We start from the raw sequence: 23,816 nt of genomic DNA, 5'->3' as shown, positions 1-23,816 counted from the left end.
TTTTAGGGGATTTACAGATTAAGGCTTTTTGTAAAAAAAAAAGGTAATAGAACATTTAAAGCATTTTAGTCGACCCCCTCACTTTCAATATTAGTTGGGGGGGGGGGGGGTAATCTTAATATCATATAGTCAAGGACGTCCAAGCTTTTTAATTTGGGAGGGGAGGGGGTAAAAATTCAAACTTCAAAAGTTTGGGATAATCACCCCTAAAACCCCCCACCAATGGACGTCCTTGTTCTATGGGGTGATGGTTTTGGGAGGTTTGAGCTACCCTCCCTAAAAATTTATATTATCCTTCCCTGGACCTATAAGAAGCTTCACTGTGAAGGAGAACATATATCGATCAGCGGTTAGCGAATTCCTAGGCTTCAGACAGGCACACACACACATACACAAACAAACATCCTATTACTTCAAAAAAGTATTGTACTTAATTCTTTAGATATAAATTTAAACACTGCAGACGATCTATTTAAATAAGGGAGTATAACACACAAAATAGCTAAAAACCTGCCTTATTTTATCTCCAGATCCTTATTTTTGTCAACTTTCAGTATTTATCAAAAATAACAGTTTAATAGCTAGCAAGATAAAATCAATCACAACTACTAAAATTTCAGAAATATGATAAAGTTGTGTCTATTGAAAGGCTTAAATAATCAGTTTACTATGGTTCACACTCTATGTGTCACTAATATTATTTGACGATTTTAACAAAGAAGTTGGCGGTTGTCCAATATTTTGGCTGCAACCGCAAGCTTCTTCAACGGCCTAGTACAATGTCTTACAAAGCGGCTTGGCGATAAAAATAGCATCTAAGAAAATGGTTTAATTAAACATAATAATTTATTTAAGCTTTAAGGAGTATATAGAGTACAATAATTATTAAAAATATGTTCAGCACCGATGCTCCTAATGAATTATCTTATTTCGGCTAGTCAGTCTTTTTCAATTTCTATACATTACCTCAACATTTTATACAGGGGAAATGCTTTCCTTTAGGCTTAATTCTAACACGTTAAAGTGACCGATACCAAAATTCACTAAAATTTTGAACCTAAGAAACTTTAAAATAGAGGGGAAGGGATATTTCAAACACAATTCGAGCAATGCATACCCCCATTTTTTGTTTAGAAATAATGGCAAAGGGGGTATTGTGCTCGATAAGGAACTATAAAGGAAACTGCCAGCTTTGCAACCAATAATTTAATCGTTCTTATTTTATCCCGTTTGACCTTATTTTCTTATTCTATTGTTTGAAAATTTTATTGAATTTCTCTTTTAAAATAAAAATACTAATCTTTGACAGTACGTTAAGTTTTGTATTTTATAAATTGTTACAAGCAAAGCTTTTCTATCCTATGCATCTGATCTTTGGAATATTGATTCCTAGGACAACGTCAACAAGTTCCAATATTATAAACGAAGCATCTCCATAATGAAATCCTAAAAAAAGAAAGTATGTTCTTATACAGTTTTCAGATTTTGTTCAATTTTGAAACAAATTATTGTATAATTTTGATTAAATGAATGTTTTTCTTATTAAGTTCTGAAATTCTACAAGAGTTATTGTTTGTTTGTCCTTCATTCTGATTTTAGAGCTTCGCTTTTATGAATATTGTCATCCGTATTTATGTTTGTGTTAAGACGGAGGGGACATTGGACTGTTATCTAAAATGGTACCGAAACTTTTATACAAAAGTGCTTCTATTCGTTGGCTTAAAAAAAAATGGGGACTATTATTAAATATTGATTGGTTTGTAAAAACTAGCAATTTTAATCTGTTGACATTAAATACTGTATACCAATTCACTAGGTTTTTTTGCATTCAAACAATTGAAAATTTGTTATTGCTTCGCTTCTTATTGACATAAGTATTTGCTAATATTGATTTTGTTCGTAAAGAATTTAGGCCAAATGAAAAAATCCGCCTACTTTTTAAATGGAAATTGTGAAAGAAACTATATTTTTGCTTTTCAAGTACATATCTTATTATTCTTTTATAAAAGTAAGAGGATGTTTGTAAGTCGGTTTGTCTGTCTGTACCAAAGGATCTTGCTAACCTCTGGACTGATATAACTCTCCTTTACTACAGTCAAGCTTTTTATAATTCTGGGGAAGGTTCCCTTATCCCAAAATTCTTCCTGGAAAAAAATTTATCCCCAAAAGTTTTTCTTTTCATTTCAAGGGGAGAGTCAACTATCCCTTCTCTTCCTACTAGAGAGTCCTATTTAATAAGTAATAAGGTTTTTTTGACTTCTTTTTCGATGACTAAATAAACGATTGAGTTCTTCATAGATTCTAACTTAGTTTAAGGCCATTTTGTTTTAGATTTAAGTCTTCGCATGGTTTTGGGCTATTCCTCACATCCCTCCCCTATAAGCTAAAGGTGCAGCCGCTAATTCAAAATAAGAATATGGCAAAAAATAAAAAAAACTCTTTTGCTTCTAAACCTACCACCTACTACTTTACGTATAACTATCGGCTATGCCCTAGAAGCCTCTAGAGTCAAATGAGGTGAAAGGTCTAAGTCGATACCTTCATAATTTCAATTTTAGTTTTTACAAATAAAAACTAAAACAGTTTTATTATTTTACTTTCCCTAAAAAATATTGACCTTTAAGCTCTAAATAACACACACACACACACACACACACACACAAACAACAACAATCAACTATAGAATAGCATTGCTAATAAAAAAACTTCCTTTTCTGTTTATTTTTGATACTGTTAAATTTTCTTCAAATTTCCGGAGCTATCATGAAGGCTAAATAAAAAAAAGCTTTATTTTTATGTAATCAACTTTTTTCATCAAAATAGGGTGTTTAAAAAAATGAAATTGAATTATTTTCAACATTATTTAAAAGTCACTACATATCTGTCTGTCTCTGTGCCCCTTAAGATCTCTGGACCTATAAAGTTCTCTTTTACGGTGAAGCTTTGTATAGATCCAGATTTAAGGGAAGGATAAAATCTTCCCCCCAAGAGAAATTGCCTCTGTAAAAATCTCCGGCACCTAAACTGAAAAAAAAATGAAATGGAAAGGGCAAGGTTGACTTCCTTCTTCCTTGAACGGCCTCTAGAGGCGTAGCCGCTAGTTTCAATATTGCCTTAAAAGGTTTGAAGAAAAAGCAAAACCTTTTATTATTCTAATTTTTTAAAACACTTTGCTATTTGTAATAGGTGTAAAATTAGGGATTAATTTTCTTAAGAACAAATAGTACATAGGACAGAGCAACAAAATACTTTTTACTCAGGTATCTTAAGAGGTAAGAATATTATCATTAAGAATATTACCTCGTTACATATTAATATCATTAGTCGGGAAGTTTAACTACTGGTAATTTGTAGCAAACAATAATATTTTATCAAAGTACCAAAATTTTTTAGCCAATGAAAGAAGGTGTTTATAAAACTTTGTGTAGCAGATGTAATTTATAGCCCAATTGCTTCTCCATACCAATTTTACTTTTACTTTAACAAAAAATAAATGGAGGAACCTCCATTTCCCAGAGGGGCGAAGGCATTACCCAACAAAAATATGCCTCTTTGCATTTTTTTCCATAAAAATAAATGTAGGAGGGGGGAATATATATAGGATGTCTTTCCATGTCCCCGATAGGGCCGCAAAAAAAGCTGAAAAGGAACTTTGGATGTCATTTTATTTTCCAAACTTTCAAACGGAAACTTGTCAGGGACAGCACAGCAGGGGAAAGTAATAAGATGTTTGTCTACGTGACTGTCTTTCTATGACATATGTGACTTCTGTATTTTATTTGTAAACTTTTATGTACGACTTTGTCTATTTCAGAGAGGCAATAAGTTCTCATTTTATCAACAACAAAAATAGGGATGATAACCATCATAGACGTCCAAGGGTGGGGGGGAAAGTGGTGTTTGTCCCCCTCAAACTTAAAAACCCCTCAAGATTTTAAATTAGATTTAATCATTTTAATACATTAGATTACCCCCTCCAACCTTTATTATTATCAAAATTAAAAATCTATCCATGAGCTCTGATAGTTTTTGCTTTTTGGAATACACTTGCTAAATTTAAAAAAAGATTTGCTTATATTAATAAGTATAAATCCAAAATTATTCCCTTTTAGTTAGTACAGTCTAAGTAAATTTTGCGTACATATGCAGGAAAGTGTACCCAATCTTATTTTACCATTTGCACAGTGAGGAATAGTGAGGAACTTGAAAGACTATTATAAACTTTTTATCCAGCGATAGGCAGTCGCGTGACAGTATATATGGTTGCAGAAACGGCTGAGGGTGACTTAGGTTGGTTGCACCTGAGAGTGTTTTTTTCTAGGCTAATTAAAATTTGAAGGCTGTGGCTGAGGATGACTTTTTCGAATATTTGTTTTCTAAATTTTAAACTGCAAGAATGTTTATGGCAAAATAGTCAATTATTGATCTTGGGGATTTAAGACAATGTACAATTAATTGATGTATGCTCCCAATTACAATCAACAAAATCAACCCTTCTGTACATTTTTGAATTCTTGTTGGAAAAGTTTGGACACTGAATGTTTGTTGTCTCCATAGTTTAAACCAACGCATCAGACATCTTCTTTAAAACTTTTAGAACCAGCATAATTTACAGTTTAAAAATCCCCTCCCTTCCTATTTCATGCTATCAGGGGTAGCTATTGTAACAATCAATGAACACAGTAATAGTGTCTGACTGATTATGGCGTAACAAAAAAAAATTAGCCAATGAGAGGCCGTTATTGACCAATGGTAAAATTTATAGTGGCCTCTCATTGGCTAATTTTTTTTGTTACGTCATAATCAGTCAGACACTATTACTGTGTTCCAATCAATTCTACAAAATCACGAAACCTTTTAAAGTATTTGGAAGTATATTTTGTTTTCTGATGTAAGTGAAGAGGGGTGGGTAAGAAGGGGAGGAAAAAGGGGAAGGGGGCTGTGGGGAAATTTTCCTTTAGAATTGTTTGTCAGAATATCATTCCCTTGTCCCTGCTTGCTTCACATAAGTCTTTAGAAATCCTAACTATCCTAGTTTTCACAATTTTGCTAGCTTTATATCACCAATATCTTCCGCTCATTTCCCTACCATACTCTCATGGATACAGGGATGGGACAATGGGGGATTAATTATTCTTCCTCCAAAGTTTTTGTTTGGCAACTGAAATATATAGGGGGAAAAGAATGGTTTGTGGATTAATTAAACTTACATTGTTCTCTGCCTCCCTGCCAATCATATACCATCTTTCTCACTTCCTCTCTCTCTCTCTCTCTCTCTCTCTCTCTCTCTCTCTCTCTCTCTCTCTCTCTCTCTCTCTCTCTCTCATATGTCTCTCTCTTTATCTATCTTTCTCGCTCCCGTTAATCACCCCTGTTGATTCAGAAGCATTTTGATGACATACATTGTACGTCGACAATTCGTCTTTGAACAGTAATGACTAGTAAGTTGATAATGTTTCAGTGGTAGTTCATTTGACATTGTTATTAAGTATTACTGCAATGGTCTATAACTACTGTCTAAAGATATTATTATGCGAAGACGAAGAAAGTCCCTCAATGACGTCATAAAAATGTGAGATGAAGAAATGAGGAGTGGGAAAGAAAACCCCTAAACCCCTATGTTGAATTTATAACATCAACAAAACTTAACAGAGGGGCGTTTATCTTTCTCTCTCTCTCTCTCTCTCTCTCTCATTCTCTCTCTCTCTCTCTCATTCTCTCTCTCTCTCCCTCTCTCTCTCTTTCTCTCTCTCCCAACCAAGGTCAATATGGTCGTAAATTTCACGGGGATCGATCATAAACGTCGCCAGGAAAGCCAGGAAAGGGATCTTAAGGGATAAGACAATGGTCAATAAATTGATATATACAACTCAAATGATAACAAAAAAAATCATCCCTACGGTAGGTGAAGATTTATGGTTGAAAAGTTTACTTGATTTCAAAAATAATACCCAAAGTTTTGAGCAAGAAAGAATAAAATAGCATGGTTATAAAACTTTTGATGTCAGTGTAATTTACAGTCCAATGTCTCCTCTCTCCCTGTGGAAAGCTACCAGCTGTTTCTAAGGTTGCTTCATTGCTAATAATCACAGCAGTAGGTCAATCCTTGATCGACTGATATCTTAGTGTGATTTAAATGAACATTAGGACGTGCGAGACAACCTTAAATATTGAGCCAAAACCTTTGCTAATAGTAATATATCCTATGGACAATCAAAAACGAATTCTAGACCCCAAATTCCTTAATTAAGCCAATGCAATGGGAAAACAGTGTAGGAACAATCTGACTATACTACTGATTAGAAAGTGTACACATTTTAGTACAGAGATAATCATTATTCCGAGAATGTACGCAAGATAAAATATATAAAACGAATATTCAAATAACCTTAAATCATTAAGGGATGCTTTTCACTTGTTTGAGATGGTTTTAGGCTATTCTATTTTGATTACAGCCTTAGGATTTTACTTTCTTGCAATACATCATGAATATTATTTCCAGGGATCTTAAAGGATAAGACAATGGATGAGAAATTGATGTACATATCCAATAGTAATAAACAAAACTACCCTTTCTGTAGATTAAATTTTTTTTGTCACAAGTAGTTTAGAATCAACCAATCACAATACAATTAAACCAACAAATAAATTATAAAACTTTAGGTACTATTGTAATTTGCAGTCCACTGTACGTCCCCTCCCTCCCTGATTATTTCAAACTTTGCTCATTCTGTTTTATTCCTTATTATCTTTTCCCTACTTCCAGGGTTTAAGGAATAGAACAATAGAAGAAATATTTATTTGATCCTATAACCTCTATTCAGGAGACAGTGGCATGTATCATGTGTGACTTCATGAAAATACGTCTATTATCCTTGTAAAACTGGCATAACACAGGGAGGAAGGGGACTGTAAATTACACTGGTACCCAAAGTTTATAACAATGTCATCCTATTCGTTGGCTCAAAAACTTTGGGTACTTTTACTCAATTAGTTGGTTCCAAGAAAATAGTCTTTCAAACAATAATATTAATCTACAAAAGGGATAATTTTGCGTATCATCCTTTAGGATATAATTCAATTTATCGTCCATTGTCTTATCTCCTCTATCTTGAAAAGGAGAAGAAAAGTTAAATGAAAAGGATTAAGGTAGATATTATCATGTAACTAGAGGAATATTTTATCTAAAGAAAAACTATTTTTCCTAGCTTTATTATCTTTTTGAGAAAATGAAACCTAAGTAACTATTGCCACTATGTATATCAGATAATTGACGATGGATACTAATTACGTAGCACTGAAAAAATTTACAGTTCAAACATCAGGATAAACACCATTAAATCAAAGTATTATCAAAGAAATAGGTGGTTCTTTACCGGGAAACTTGTAAAGGTATTGGGGTGGTTTTAGGTTATTTTCCTGACCTTTCCTAGTTTTAAATAATGTAATAAAGGTTGCTTAATAAAAAATATCTTCATCCTATCCAATCAAATTAATAATAATTAATGACAAGCAAATAAAAAGTTTGAAAAAAAAGTAAACTATCGACTTACAAACAAGTGATTCTCTAGAGAAGCTTCTCTGCTAAAAACATAAAAGCTAAAATTTTTTTGACCGCATTAAAAAATAAATTTATATGATAAAAAAGCATCTGCTAATAAACTAGAGTGATAATATTGTAATAAGTATAGCCTACATTATCAAATTACCCCCCCCCCCCCCAAAAAAAAATTATACCCCAAGGGTAAATTTTTTTATTATAATTTACCCCTGCCAACAGATTTCAGCAAGTTTTACCCCCGGGGTAAAAATTTTGGGGTGGGTAAAAACATTTTGTGGCCCCTGCCTATGGCTTCAGAGTAAAGTTCAAAGAGTGTGTTTCTTTATGTCTGTTTGTATGAATATTAAAAGACAGACAGACAGAGAGATTCAAAGAGGGACAGACAGACTGACTGACCAACAATAGTAGTGTTGCTGCGCTCCTAATATTATGATGCAAATATTAGAATTTATTTTTAATAACAAACGCCATGCCGATTATTAGAGAGATTAAAAGAGGGACATACAGACTGACAGACCAACAATAGAAGAGTAGCTACGCTCCTAATATTATGATGCAAATATTAGAATTTATTTTTAATAATACACGCCATGCCGATTGGTTGGTGGGTAACATTAATTTCAAAGATTTGTACTATAAAATAAAACAGTCTGTATAACAAACTTACTAAAAAACAAATTAACGTAAAGTGACAAAATTATTTGTGAAAAAGTTCCCAAAGTTAATGCTAAAGAATCCAAAATCTTTTTGAAAGCTAAGCTTTTCTATAATTATAGTCCGTTCGCCCTTCCGTACGTATGTGTGTAAAGAATAGCTCTATTTATTATTCAGACATTTAATTCAGACATAGACATGGATGTTGTCATCCTTGTTTTATAAAATTTGGGAATCATTTTAATTTACAGTTTAATTTTCACTCTTTCCCTTTATCTTATTTGATTTTTTAAAAAAAACGTATAGGGGTAAATAAGATGTAATAGTATAGTCAAATATAGAGGTACAAATAGTAATTAAAACATTGCATAAAATATACAAATCTCAAAACTAAATCTTGGTGGTCTACTGTAGATCTTATTTTAGATATTTGACTTCTTATTTAGAGTATAAAGCTGATATTATAGACAACCAATCCTATTACATATTACATAATGTAGTAAGTTTTTATGTCTAAAGCTTAAGATTTCGATAACTACTGAACCAATTTGGTTTTTGTTTTTAGTCTAATTTGTTGAGCTGTGCTTTTCGCTATTATGGATGTTGTCATCCTTGTTTTTGATATATCTTAGTGTGGCCTTGCCATAGTACCCCACCTTTACAAACACTATCAGAGATTTGTGGCGATTCCTCTAGTTTAAATTTAAAATTTCAAAATACATGGTCAGAAAATTTGAAAAATAAATCGAGGACAATAAAGCTGAACAAAATAATATAATCCTGTAGGTATTATAAAGTACTATGGTTTTATGTCTGAAGCTTAAGATCTTGGGAATTGCTGGTCTAAATGGCTTATACTCTTCAGGAAAGCTTTTTAAATGGCTTGGGGTGGTTTCAGGCTATTTTCCGAAAAGGGCAAAGCAACTAGTATAATATAAAAAAATGCTCTATTCTATTGCCTCATAATTAGCCAATCTAAAATTTAGTTTCTTCCCTCAGGTTAAATATATTTGTAACGTGTAAACAAATAGCAACTGCTTTTTTATAAATTTAAAACAAGGACGATTTTGTCTCCAAGTTGCGTAGCAAATATGTTGCCTTATAAAAAAGCCTAAAAATCAAACAGCAACTGCTTCTTTATATATAATTTTTAAAAAGCATAATTCTTACAATAATTTGCACAGCAGACATACTGTGATAAACTTGCTCAATCTTTTATTTAGATGACAAAATTTGATGCAATAAGTATTATTAGTTATTAAAGATTTGCTTTGAAAGAATATTTTTATGAATCAAAATTTAGTAATCAATAAAAGAGTAACACTGTCAACCTTTATAGAAATGTTATAAATGTTACAATGATACATTGGTTTTTTTTTAAATTGGCCGGGTCCATCAAAACATGAATTGATCCTATAACTTTTTATTTTACTACTTATGCAAAAATTGTCCTTAATAAATACAATATTTTCTTTCAGTTTGACTGAGAACTGATTATAATTCAGCGGTAATAAATCGGATAGAAATATATTTTTATTAATAAACATTTTTTACCTAGTACACATAGTTTTTTTCCTTTTTACTGATAAATTAAACAGTGGAGAGTTTAATTTGGTTAAAAAAGCAATTATGTATACATAACACTATCTGTATAAGTACTGTAAAGCAGCTGGAACATAAATGTTTTATTTCAAAAATACTATTACATTTCTAATTTTTACAGGTAAAGGGAATGGTAAATTCAGGAAAAAATTAAAATTGTAGGTAATCTAAAGGGAGAAGACAATGGTCGAAAATTGAAACAGATCCCAGATGATGATAAATAAAATTACCAATTCTGTCGAGTAAAATTATAGGATGAATAGTTTGGATACTGCTAGTTTAAAGATTTAACAAATGTTTCCAATATTTAAGTGAACGAATACGAGAACGTTTTAAAAAACTTTAGGCATTATTATAATCTGCAATTAATGTCCTCTCCCTTAATAGTTGTTTGTGAGAAGTAATGTGACGTGTCCAAATAAATATCGGAAAAGTCTGATCCATAACTTTCATTTCTGGGCTGGTTTTATGCCATTTAAAGAAACGTATATAAGATGCAAAGAAATGAACAAATCCAACCCCTTAAATATTTTTGGTTCTCTTGAAAAGAAAAGAATCGCTGATATATTTTAAACTTTTTGCTTGTCCATCTATTCTTTTATCCCATAGTTTAACTAAGATAGATAAAAAGATAGAAATATTGGGGGAGTGAAGGGTGGGAAGGGGTGAAACTTGGGTAACTTGGCAAAAAAATGGTACTTACAACTCAACCACCACATGCTTCAAAGAGTCGAGCTTTTCAGTGAATTATATTTCTGTTCATGATTTACCATTTAAGAGAGGTAGATTATAAAAAGAGGTTGCGCCCCTTCCCTGTCAAAAATGTTGGTATTCTATTAATATTTAATTTTAAGAGTATATGTCAACTATATGGTTTTGATAAAAAGTGGACGTCCTATCTGAACTTCTCCAGTCTAATGTCATTGGAACTAGATATATTGTGTTGACATTATATCGACCCATTGTTTACAAAAATCTCAGATCTGTTGTAAAATAATACAGTTAGGGAGTTGAATCCATTTTTATAGAAGCAGAAATATAATATATGATTATGGTTTGGACCCTCAAAAACTGTAATCTACCCTTCCACTTTCCCCTCTCTTGGTGAAGATATCTTCAACGCCGATACGATTTTTGAAATATAAGATTCCACTTTTGTCTCTCTTGTTGAAGATATCTTCACCAAGAGAGGCAAAAGTGGAATCTTAAATTTCAAATATCGTATCGGCGTTGAAGATATCTTCACCAAAAGAAGGGAAAGTAGAATCTTACATTTCAAAAATCGTATCGGCGTTGAAGATATCTTCACCAAGAGAGGGGAAAGTAGAATCTTACATTTCAAAAATCGTATCGGCGTTGAAGATATCTTCACCAAGAGAGGGGAAAGTGGAAAGGTAGATTACAGTTTTAGAGGGTCAAAACTATAATCATAGATTATATTTCTGCTTCTATAAAAATGGATTCAACTCCCTAACTGTAATATGTCTATCCATTTGCTCTCTTTTTTAGAAAGCTCTTCACCTGTTGCAATATTATTGTTCTTGTTAGAATACGGGCTCCAAGGTTAAAGAGGGTTGTTTCAAGGGTAAAAGGAAAGAAGATTTTCTCAAATAAAGGCATTGAATAAAAATTAATTTCCCAGTATGACTTCGAAACCGATTAATATCTGCTGGATCAGAACCCTTGGGCTAACAATACTTGTTTTAATCTTATATATCTGAAGAAAGCTGTCTATAATAAAATGTGATAATTAAGTATTAGCATCTTTTTCTAGTAAATTCTGACATTTAATTCAAACGTGTAAATAAATTACATATCTCCTAACAAATAGAATTAAAATTTCTCTAATTGACCTTTGGTCCTTTTATCAAATCTTGATTGGTTGTTGAAACTAGCAGAATTCAAATTTTCAACAAATAATTTTGATTATCAAAGGTAGTTATTTTGTTTATCATCATTGGGTTTGCACAACAGTTTATTGTTCATTGTCTTATCCTAAGATCTTTGAATAATCATGGCAGCCTTTTTATGGGTTAATTTTAATATTCGTTTACCTCTGAAATTTTTGGCAATTAGTAAAATTTTAAAAAGGTCCAAAACACCTCATAAACGGCGGATTCTAAAATTATTTTGTATTGAGCTGTCACAAATGAATAATACTCTATATATGTGTCAAACAATGATGTTATAGTACTGTAACTTATAGTCTCAGAAACATTCTTCATAAAGAGGCGTAATAATTCAAAAGAAGATAAAACACACTTAAAATTTTAGAATTCGCGCCAAGTTAAAATTAAAGCAAGATTTGTAAAGTTCATGGAGTGTGGCAACATTGGGCTGTTTATTACACTAGTCCCCAAAGTTTTATAGTAACGTTTTCTCATTCGTTGTCTTAACTTCTTAGTTGGTTCAAATGTTTTAACGTAATTGAAGTCTACATAAGGGGTATCATGATTGAGGTTGTACATCAATTTATCGGATATTGTCTTATCACTTAAGATCCATGATTTGTAGCGTTAAAAAAAAACAGTGGCGTGCACAGCGATTCAACAGGGGGGTGTGTAACTATTAGGGGGTGAAAAAGGGGAGGACAGGCCTTCTCAAATTAGATTTTAAGAGGGTGTTGACTCTCCCATAGCGTACGTCACTGAATCAGAAACAAAGAACTCTTATTGAATTTACTTTTATTCGCCTCTAAAGTTTCATAAACACGTTTACTCATTCGTTGGCTTAAAAACTGAAAAACTTTGGAGAATTTCAATCTACAGAAGGGGGTATTTTGTTTATCATCACTTGAGTGGTAACGTACATCAATTAATCGTCCATTATCTTTTCCCTTAAAATCTCTGAAAGAAATCTTTATTATTGATTGGTCAAAATTTTAGATATAGTTAGTTTTTCTTCAGTTGCTGTATCCCTGGTCACTGAAGCTATCTGCCTAACCTTGATTAATGATATTTTTGATATTATTTGTAGTGGATATTTTGACGTCTTTATTATGCCAAGGTTCGCAATAAAGGTAGATAAAATACAACCAAAATGGTGAACGTTTAAAGTTATACATTACATACAAGACTATTAGATTGGTTAGGTTAGGTTAATTGAGGTAAATTAAGTTTTATTCTAGTTTAGGACGCCCACTAGGACACCATTTGAATTAATAAACATTCAATATACAACCAACCCTTTGGTTGGAAGACGGATGTCTGGAAGCTTCCACTTTGTCATAGATAGCAGCAGAATAATTTACAGTCTCTAACACGACGCTAATGACCTACTTGAGCATATAACCTAAGTTAACAATGATAAAGACTATAAATATTATAGATATAGGACATATGAGGATATAAAGACAGGGGAAAATTTGTCGTCAATTTAGCTTGCTAATAAGTACCTAATGTATTGGTCAGTTCGTTCATTCAGTAGAAGTGGAGGAGATGGGGCAAAGGGAGTGGATGGGGGGAATCGTTATTTTAGACAGCTGTGAGTAATATTTTATTAGAGTACATGAAAATCTGTTGCAACATCCAAGTAATAATATATCCATTACTAACTATAAATATGCAGGTACCTTTATGCAAAAATTTACAATAAATCTACATGGATAAGATAATGGACAATAAATAAATCTTCAAACTGATTTTACATTATGAAACTTGTGGCTAAAAAAACTAAGTGGGTTAAAAAAATTAATTTACAGTGTTCATTTACTTTTTTGATTTCTTAATGATAATCATAATAATATTTTTGAAAATAATTCCATTTTGTCTCAGTAATAAAAACACCAAGATAGTTTTTCTTCAGGAAAAAAAATCCCAAGCCCTAATTTTAGGGAACATTAGGGATAAGACAATGGACGCTGAATTTATACACATACCAAATTATAATAAACAAAATTATCGCTTATGTAGATTTCAATTATTGGAAGAAATGTTTGGTCACTAGTTTAGAACTACCTAATAAAAAAATTCAATAAAAGTACCCACAGTTTTTAAGCCAACGAATAAGATAACTCGATTTCAAAACTTTGGGTATCAGTGAAATTTATAGTCCAATATCCCCTCCTTTCTTCCCTGCTCTGGTTTACATGGCCGACAAATAAATAAAATGGTTTCGATGTTATCAGATAAACAAATCACAAAATCACCTCCATATTGGAATTCTTGGAAATTTCAAGTTCAAACCTAAATTGGACCAAATTAAAAATGATTTTTTGCCATTTTGTTTTTATATTCTATTTTTGGAAGGTGTTTTTTTTGCAGATAATGCTTTAACTTCTCCAAGATCTACCAGGGGGGGATAGGAGATATCTCCCCCTCCTATATACTATTGTTAAAAGTCACTTGTTTGAAAAAATCGAGTGTATTTTAGACATTTCATAGCATGTTTTTGATCTGAATTTACGTAATAAGAATTTACACCATGTTATAAGTCCTATACTGTCATTTATATGTCAGGTTCTCATATAACTAAATTGTTATCATTTTCCCTCAAAGTGCCTAGTTAAGCATAGAAACCTTCCCCTCTTTTTAAAAAATATAAATAAATAAGGACGGGTGGGTCCTGGGGTAGTTTTTAGTTTGTTAATTACTTTAGGGCAGGTTAGTTTAGGTTAAATATTGTACTGGTTAGCCCTTCAGTGTTAGGGCCCACCGCATTATTTCTTAAGGCCATACTACAGCCCTGAACAAAAATTACCTACCTTTAGGCAATTTTAAACGTCTATGTTTTGACGCAGTGTTAAGTTGGGATTCGAACAACTCACTTGCTTGACGACTAGCAATTCAACAAATGAAAGTTTCTGTAAATATATTCTGGCGCATTTTTAGCGAGGAGAAATTTCAATGGAACAGAAATGTTCCAAAATGATTGCTAAATTCACAGGGAATAGGGATGAGACGTGTCTCTGCAGAAAGCTGGACCTTGAAAATCAATCTTAAGGCTATGGTTGAACTGGTATAGGCCGTACTCATATCCGCAGCAGGTCTCCAAGGTTAAGAACCTCTGACCAATAGAATAATGTAGGTAAGGGAAGTCGGCAAAATGGTTCTGTAACTTAGCTTGGAGAGTAGTATTGGCACTGAAAGCAAGTCTAGCTTGAAATTGTCTTTGAATTGGAAGGCAAGACCAAGAGAGTTATATATTATACTAAAAATTAAAAGCAACAAGGATGACAACATTCATAAGTAGCGAGTATACTAATGATTTTTTGATAAAATATCATGAACGGAAAATACAAAATGAGTGAACTATAGAGAAGATGCGGTTTTATCAGGGAATTCTTTTAACGTATGTTTTTAGTCATGTTTATGTTGTCCTATCGATTTAAAGGTTGGAACGATTATTCCTGTAACAAATTAGAACAGTTAATTAAAAAGTGTAGCAACACTATATTTATTACCAAGAAAGACTTATGTACAATTTAAACATGATGATTTTTAGCCTTTTAATTACATTGGACATTAGGCTGTTTATTACACTAGTCCCTAAAAGTTTAACCATAATATTTTCAACTTTTATTAGATTGTTATTGGTTGGTTCATTAAGTCTAGTGTTCAATCGTTTCAACCTCTAATTGTTATCATATGTTTATCGACCATTGTCTTATTCCTCTAGATCCCTGCATATTATCAAATTTACTTTATTTTTGGAACATTGATTTCTATGGCGATTAGACATAATGTTAAAATGATATAATTCTCCATCAATAGACATATCCTCGAATCCCTGGAAATTACCAATGGCTGGTAAATCCTAAAGACAATTCTTTATCCCCTGGCTGACAGTTTAAATAAACAAAAATAGTGGAATACATTCAAAGATGGATCAGGAAAAATCAGAATTCAAATTCATCCTTTTGAAGCATAGGATGACTGCGAGTCTGTCTGTCTTTGTGTACCAAAGGAGCTCAATAACATTTGAATCGGTATGATTATTCTTCACAGTGTAGTTTCGCATTGGTCCAAGAAAGGTTTATATTATAGCTATTTAGGGGTGGTTCCACCACCCCTAAGAAAATAATTACACCCCCCCCCAGACTCCCCTTCACACCTCAAGTATTAATTATATTTATAAGAACCAAAACATAGCTTCTAAATTGTTTCTAACTATTGCAGGAATCACCAGGTCTAGTTTAAAGTCGAAAGGACGATTCTAACAAAAGGGACAGACTGGCCCTTAATATAGAGTAGTTACTCTTCTAATAAAAAAAAAACAACATTTGTAGAAACCGAGGCAACAAGATTGTCAAAAGATTAAAATAAAAGATAAGAAAGTAACAAGTATGTACATAATAGACATACTAGATTAAATATATAGATGTATACTCCAGAATACTACCTGCCCCAAACACTAAAGACCTCTTTGCTACTTTATATGTGACGTTTTATTTTACTTTGTCTATTGTTAAAAAGTTCTAGAGCCACCAAAACCAAGTTTAACAGACAGACAAACATCCTTGCATCTATTAATATGAGACGTTTTACTATAATATGTCAATTGTTTAGAATTTCTAGAGCCACCAAAAAAAAGTTTAGCAGACAAAAAAAACATACATCCATTTACTTCAAATAAGACGTTTTATTATAGTATGTCAATTGTTAAGAATTTCTAGAGCCACCAAAACTAAGTTTAGCAGACAAACAAACATACATCCATCTACTTCAAATACGAAGTTCTACAGTAGTATGTCAATTGTTAAGAATTTCTAGAGCCACCAAAACTAAGTTTAGCAGACAAAAAAAAAACATACATCCATCTACTTCAAATAAGACGTTTTATTATAGTACGTTTATTGTTAAGAATTTCTAGAGCCACCAAAAAAAACTACGGTTGACAGATTCAGAATTATAAGACAACTGAAAAGTGTCTTCAAACTACAAATTTTATTATAATTATAAATATCATTTCATTTATGATTTAAATGTTTTCGTTTTTTTTATCCATGCCATTTAAAAAAAAATATTATGATACTTTTATTTATGTAGGGGGGAGTTGGGGCTTAAATATAGATTTAATCCAAAAAAAGAGTAAAACTACCCCATGACCTATGTTAAGATCCCATAAAATGGAAAACTCAATCGGTTAAGTGCTTAGCGAGATCTTAACGGTCATACAAATATAACCCCACCCAGGGATCTTAAGGAAAAAGATAACAGTCGATAAATTTATATAAATATTCTATGATGATACTCAAAATTACCCCTTTTGTAGGTTACAACTAGTGGTTAAACACTTGGATACTAAGCTTAATGAACCAACCAATCAAATTTAAATAAAAATCTAAACTATGTTGAGCGAACGAATAACTAAATGATTTTATAAAACTTTGGAGACTAGTGTAATTAACAGCCCAATGTCACCTCTTTCCCCGATTCTTCGACTCCTCTGATTATTTTGATGATGTTTAGATTTTCAAAATTATCGTCTAAATCAACTCTTTAGATTATATATCTTAAAAGTCTTTGTAGGAGGTTTTGTTCAAATTAAAATAATTATTTTATTCTTATGTCCACATTTAGTAGATATAAACAGACATTCTACTTATTTAATTGTGATTTTATTTCTTGGATTAAAATTTAATAAATTTTGGTGCACCATTTTAGTAGCTAAACTATTCTATGTATATTGTATAATTCTAAAAGTCCGTCCGTCTCTCTGTTTGTCAGGATATAGCTTACTTGGTACGCCAGTCTGTAAATGATGCTACGAAAGACAAAAGGTTTCGTGATTTTTATTTTTTTTTTATAATTTTTATGACAATTCTTAATACCTCAATTTGTCTGTTGGTAAATTCACAATTTTTATGCTTCGCTACATATGGATGTTGTCATCCTTGATCATGGTCAAGCGATTTTTTTTTGGCTACAGTCACCAAAAATCCTAATTTTTATTACCAATCCATATGTCATTTTATAATCTGTAATTAAATTGTGGTAATTTAATTGATGTTTTAGATAATAAACAAGAATTGATGACAACATTCATAATAGCGAGGCTCTAAAAGTGTCAGACCTTCAAAACTGTTACAGGAATCATCATACCAAATTTGAAATCAATAGGACAACTCTAACAAACCTAAATTAGCAAATTGAGCTAACTGTTAAGAACGGGCGGGGAACTATTCAACCCTAACAATGGAAAAGCTTCGCTAGGTCAGCTTATTTGACACTTAAATCAAAACCCATAGTTTTTTGCACTATTGATGTCATCCTTACATAAAAGTAAAAGGATGCCTGTTGTGTCTTTGCACCAAAAGATCTCATAAATAGCTTACTTCAACACATTAGATAAGATTTCAACATATTTTGATTTTAAAACATGGTAAAAAAAATTCTTTATGTGTCATAGGTCTGTTAACAACCCAGAACAATCGATATATTATTATTTGGATATTGCACCAGATTTTCATGTACACTGATAAAGTAATAATTCGCAGCTGGCTAAAATAACGATTCCTCCACCAATTTTCCTTACCCTATCCCCTCCCCTCTTATGGATTGATGAATTGACCAATGAATGAGGTCCATATTAGCTACCTATTTAAATTGCCGACAAATTTTCCCCTGTCATCATATCCAAGTATATCCTACATCCATTTCCACAACACACCTAAAATTCCAAACAAAAATTATATCACGAATTTCATACAGATTAGGTTTTATAGAAGAAGAAAATTTGCATTGTTACATTTTTAATAATATTAGAAAAGTTAAATTTTGGTTTTTAATCTTGATTTGTCAATTTTAGATTAGTTATGTTTTTTTGTCGTTATAGTAATCAACAAGTTAAAAAAATCAAGTAGCCCTTATGGGGAGGGTAGATGAGGACAGGTAATTTTGAAGAAAATGTAATTATTAAACTTTGGGGAATAGTGTAATCAACGGCCCAATGTCCCCTCCCTCCCTGGAAAAATGTGTTTCTTGTTTTGTGATATATGCATGTGTGTGTGTGTGTGTGTATGTGCATAATGCGCTGAACAAACTTCTGTGTTGTCTGCCTTTTAAGCAGGGATAAGGGATAGGAAACCTGGCCATAAATTAGGTCTCGGCCTGGTTTTGAAAGGGATCATGCAACTTTTACCATTTGCCTAATTTAATGACCTTACTGGCGGACGGCTCATATTGGCTACCGCTCTAAACCAATAGTGTTCTGTGATTTGGGCTTGTTTTGTATCAACCAATCACTAATTGGCGGAGCCAATTGGTGATTGGTTGATACAAAACAAGCCCAAATCACAGATGGCGGAAACTTTAGAAGCAGACAATTCTGGAAAAAATAATGATTTCGTCTGCTTCGAAAAAATAAATATAAATGGTGTTAGATCACATTAGTTTAATTATTAAATCTGCTTAGAGTTAAACATTAAAAAAGGGCCACATAGAAAAAACAAAAATAACGGGAATATTTTTTTGGAAAGAAGGTAGCTACGAATTTTCATTTGGTAGTTTATAAATTAGATGTTGTATTTTGAATTTTAAAAATTTAGTACGGAGTTGATACAACACCTTCACCCTAATTTTTGTACAATACAACACAGTACAGATATATCATTACATTATATCCAGTATAGTATCCAAAGAACTTGATAGAATGTTACCCAAGTGCATATTTATTTATTTATTTTGAATTTTAATTAGCAATGAAATTTTCAAATAAAATTTTTACTCATTAATAAAAATGCAAATAATACAAAATAAAATCTGTCTGAGGGAAACCCAACGATAGCTTTCTGACAGTTCAAATTACCAAAGTGAAAGATAAAAAATTTTGGGAGAGAAAAAACTTCATTTTAACAAAAGCCATTAATATATAGGTTTATAAAAAGTTATGTTTTTTACTTTAAACTAGCTACCTGAATTTGATTCTATACTTTATCTACACACACACACACAGCTTTTTCATTAGCATTTTATACGAACCACTGCGCTATCCCAAAACTGGTTTATTAGGCTAGAAATAGGCCTAGGCTTGAAATAGGCCTGAAATAATATTTTCCTACGTTTCCCATCCCTTATCCCTGCTTTTAAGTATAATGGTTAGGTATTGATCAATATTTTGTATGGGATTTGTTCTACTATAGGTTTGGTTATATTTGTTCCAACGTAGCTTTGCAGGTTTAGGTATAAGTCCCGCATGGGTTATGAATAAAGAAAAACTGACCCCTCCCCTCCAGCATAAAGTACCAAGTTTTTTGTTCGTCTAAAGGTTAAAAAATCTGGACTGAGTTACTTAATCTTAGGATGGTCTTACCCTATTTTCCTGACATATCTCGCCCTCCCCTTCCCCATCCATCCCTTAGAGCCTTGGGTGAAGCAATTAGTTTACTTTAAAGGGGGTCGGGTTTCTATGCCCGTTGGGCACTTTAACGAAAAACACCGTTTTCAAAAATACCTCTCAATATCTAAAGCAATTCAATTAAAACTAAAGCAGAGCATCCTCAAAAAGAATAGTTATATTTCTCAGAAAACAAAAAGTTGAGTGCATGTACAACAACAATAAAGGGTGGTGCAGTTGCACTACTCTCCCCCCCCCCCCATAATTTGGGGAGGGGTTCAACAATGTAGAAAATTAAAAGGAAGGAATTGGGGGACATTAAAATCCGACGATTGTCACCAACATAAATTTACTTACATGGTCAACTATACCCATTTCCCTATTGTTATTTCCTAAAAACTCGAGTAAACTGAGAGAAGTAGGAAACAATGGATTGTAAATTACGCTGATAACCAAAGTTTATAACCACGTTAATTTGTTGGTTGGCTCAAAAACTCTGTGTTCCTATATTACATTTTGATTGGTTGGTTATAAACACGTGGTCCAACCTTCAACCTGTAATTTTCATTATACAGAAGGTGTTATTTTGTTTATCATCATTAGGGATGTTTATCCATTTATCGTTTATTGTGGTATACCTACCCTAAGTAAACATAAAAATATTAAATATTAGGGCAACTTTAAATTCAATTAAGTGATTGGGCTTGCCAGCCGCGTGTAAGCCTCTGAGATTTTGCGATTTTTCACCCAATTTTGGCAATCTCTATTTTCAAAAAAAATCAGAGGTTTAAATTTGAGGCTTAGTCACGGCTGAGACGAGGCTGCCGAGCCCTGTAATTAGATTGTCTAATCGCAGAGTCAATACAAAACATCAACATTGTAAGTCAACTCAATGAATCCACGTCCAATATGCACATATTTATCTGTTTTGATTGATGATTTTTGGTCAGGCTATCCAGTAAAGTCTGTGTATGCCCATTTAAACTCCAGACGCTCAAGGTCAATTGTGTAAAGGACTGCAGTCTAAAAATTTATATATATGTGCATGTGTGTGTGTGTGTGTTTGAGTGCATTTTTGGTAGGGTGTAGAAAATGTTAGGGTTATGACAGAAATTCATAGACTTTTAATTTTATATCCAAATTTATAAAATATTAAACTTTTTTGTCTATAGCACAGAATCTTTCTAACCACTGAACCGATATGATTCTCCTTTACTGTGAAGCTTCTTTTATGTCCAGTGAAGGTTTAAAACTATTTTGGGAGTGTGTATCTCCAACATCCGAAGATAAATCGCTCGTAAAAAATGATACCCCCCTCCCCCCCAAAAAAACAACACATTTTTCACTTTTTAAATTAAAACTAACAGTGTTAGGTCTGCTTCCACCAACCCCCAATTGTCATTAGAGGTCTTTAGGAGCATAGTTGCTAGTTTATATAAAAAGTATCTAAAAAGATCATATCCTACCAGAAGTCCTATAAAAAAGAATCACATAATTAGCTATAGGGTTGTGGACATCCTTCTATGAAAACAAAAAATGTGTTTGAAAGTAAAAGAAAGGTTTTTAATAGAAGACTTATCCAATTTTTAAAGGATTTTAATAATAATATTAATAGTTAGTTTAAAAAATAAATTTGGTGATCTGGCAACACTATAGCCAATACACAATTAAATTTTGTAAGAAACAATAATAAAGGTACTAAGAAAGAGAGGTATTCAGGCTCCACCAATAAAAATATCCCGGGAGAACTCGGCAGACCTGCTATTGAGTAGAAACTGTACACATTTTGGTATGAAAGGCCTTATTTTTTTAATTTCTTCCCAATAAAAAAGTCGGCTATAAACGGTCGAATTTCTTAATTAAAACCCATAAATCAATTCGTTTCAATAGTTTTCAAATTTAGAGAGAGATTGATGCTAGTAACACTACTCCTTAATTTTTAATAGATTAAAAAAAAATAGGGAAACAACTAAATAATAAAAAACGAGTCTACTCCCTTTCCATTTTTTATAAGTGCAATTTTAATTTTGAAATTAATTGTCACAATTCCAAGTTTTTAGAGGATTCGCTAAAGAGGTGGATGAAAGTAATCCTAATATGAAAGATTGAAAAAATATGGCATATGATACTTGATTGTTTTTTCTTTTGTAGGTTTATATATTGTATGAACTGATATCTTCTAATATGAAAAAAAAACTACAAGCCGATATAAACACTTCCTGAAAATTGAGCATTAATTATTATTTTATATGTTGACGAGATCTTAAAAGACATACCATGCTCAACCCTATTTAATTTTATTTAAATATCTTCTTTTAATTAAAGAATCTGGTTAGCGTACACTTATTCAAATATTACATATCAGTTCTTAATTAACAAATATTCGATTCCTTTTTTTTAAAGATAATGTTGGAATCTAAAATAATTTTCTCATATGCAGTGTAAAAAATAAATATACAATATTATTTGTAATGGTTATAAATACTTTAATTACTAAAGAAATCTATTAAACTAGTTTTGGTTCTGAATAAACGTGCGGCGATTAAAACTTTTTAAAAGAATAAATGATTTTTAAAACTGTTTAAGTTTCTACCTTACCTGTTTTTTTATTCTTTTTTAACAAAAAGATTTTAGCTGATTCTAATAAGGTTTCAACTGTTACAATTTCTTAATAAAGAAACCATCTAATAGTTCCTTTTTCATTAGTCTTCTTCTCTCATAATTCTATTGAAACAATGCTATATTTAATAAACAAATTTTAGATCATGGAAAGAAAATAAAGTAGCTAGTTTTGTTGTATTTTCACAGTAGCTTTTCTCCTATTTCTAGCCCCTGCTGGGACTCTAACCCTGCGGGGCAAATTTCATAACCCTGCAGGAGGACAATTAATAACATTTACCTAACCTATCAAAAGATACTGCAAAAACATGATAAAATCTGCTACTTTGATTTCTTTCCATGATCAAAAACTATAAATGTTCAATACAATTTTCAGAAATAACTTGCACTATCACTACTGGACAAACACTTATAAATTATAAATTTCGCATGGGTGCAATTCACATACAATTAATTGCATTAATAATAAGTGTTAAATTATTGTGCAAAAATTGTACTATTTGCTTTTATAATTTGAATTATATCTAGGTAAATAGAGCATACCAACATGCACTTTTTTATACACACACTTAAATTTTATACGTGACTTTTTATATCATTTACAAAAACCAAAAAAAGTTTTAAAATATAAGGGGGTATATGAGTTTCAGCACAGGAATAAGACAATGATTGATAAATTTATGTACATCCCCAATAATGATACACAAAATTCACCATAAGTGGTTGAAACGTTGGACACTTAATGAACAAACCAATGAAAATTTATTATGTCACCAAAGTTTTTAAGCCAACAATTAAGAATACCTTATTTTAAAACTGTGGGTACTAGTGTAATAAATAGGCCATTGTCCCCTTTCCCCCCTGTATTCAGCACAACCCTAACAAAAAGGGCAGTGCAGATCGAATGGGCTCGCTTTTACAAAATCTCTCCCCCTCCTCCTTGACAAGCCTTTTACTTTCCCGTCTACTTTTTCTTCCCTTTAATTTGGAATCATCCTCTATATGCACTTTTAGGGTCAGTTCCAAATACAAGAATGACACTTTTTAGAATAGCTAAGCTGTAGTTTAATAACGCACATAGATTTTTGTGATAACAAGAATAGCG

Source organism: Acartia tonsa, chromosome 6 (genome assembly GCF_053477335.1).
Source record: "Acartia tonsa isolate MP-2025a chromosome 6, ASM5347733v1, whole genome shotgun sequence".
Lineage (NCBI taxonomy): Eukaryota > Metazoa > Arthropoda > Copepoda > Calanoida > Acartiidae > Acartia > Acartia tonsa.
The sequence above is the reverse complement of the archived record's forward strand: the minus strand, read 5'-3'. Positions refer to the sequence as shown.